This window comes from Cystoisospora suis (genome assembly GCF_002600585.1).
Source record: "Cystoisospora suis strain Wien I chromosome Unknown contig_927, whole genome shotgun sequence".
NCBI classification, from domain to species: domain Eukaryota; phylum Apicomplexa; class Conoidasida; order Eucoccidiorida; family Sarcocystidae; genus Cystoisospora; species Cystoisospora suis.
In genome coordinates this window covers 13,995-14,253 of record NW_027153728.1, presented here as the reverse complement: position 1 = coordinate 14,253, position 259 = coordinate 13,995, and positions in this window count along the sequence as shown.

The following is a 259-nucleotide window of genomic DNA, read 5'->3' as shown; positions in this document are numbered from 1 at the left end:
GAAGAAGAAAAAGAAGAAGAACATGTTAGATTTCCAAAGAACTTCATTATGCGCAACTCCTCAGGAGAAAAACGTGTACAAGAGACACTCGATAAAGAGACGTTTACGGAAGAAAGATCTCTCTATCTTCTTCTCTCCTCTCCCCTCTTACAGAATGGACTACTGCATATACACAGCACACGAATAGGGTCCCCACTTGTCTGTAAAAGATTATAAATAGGCGATATACTCTATCTATCTATCTATCTGTCTATAATCT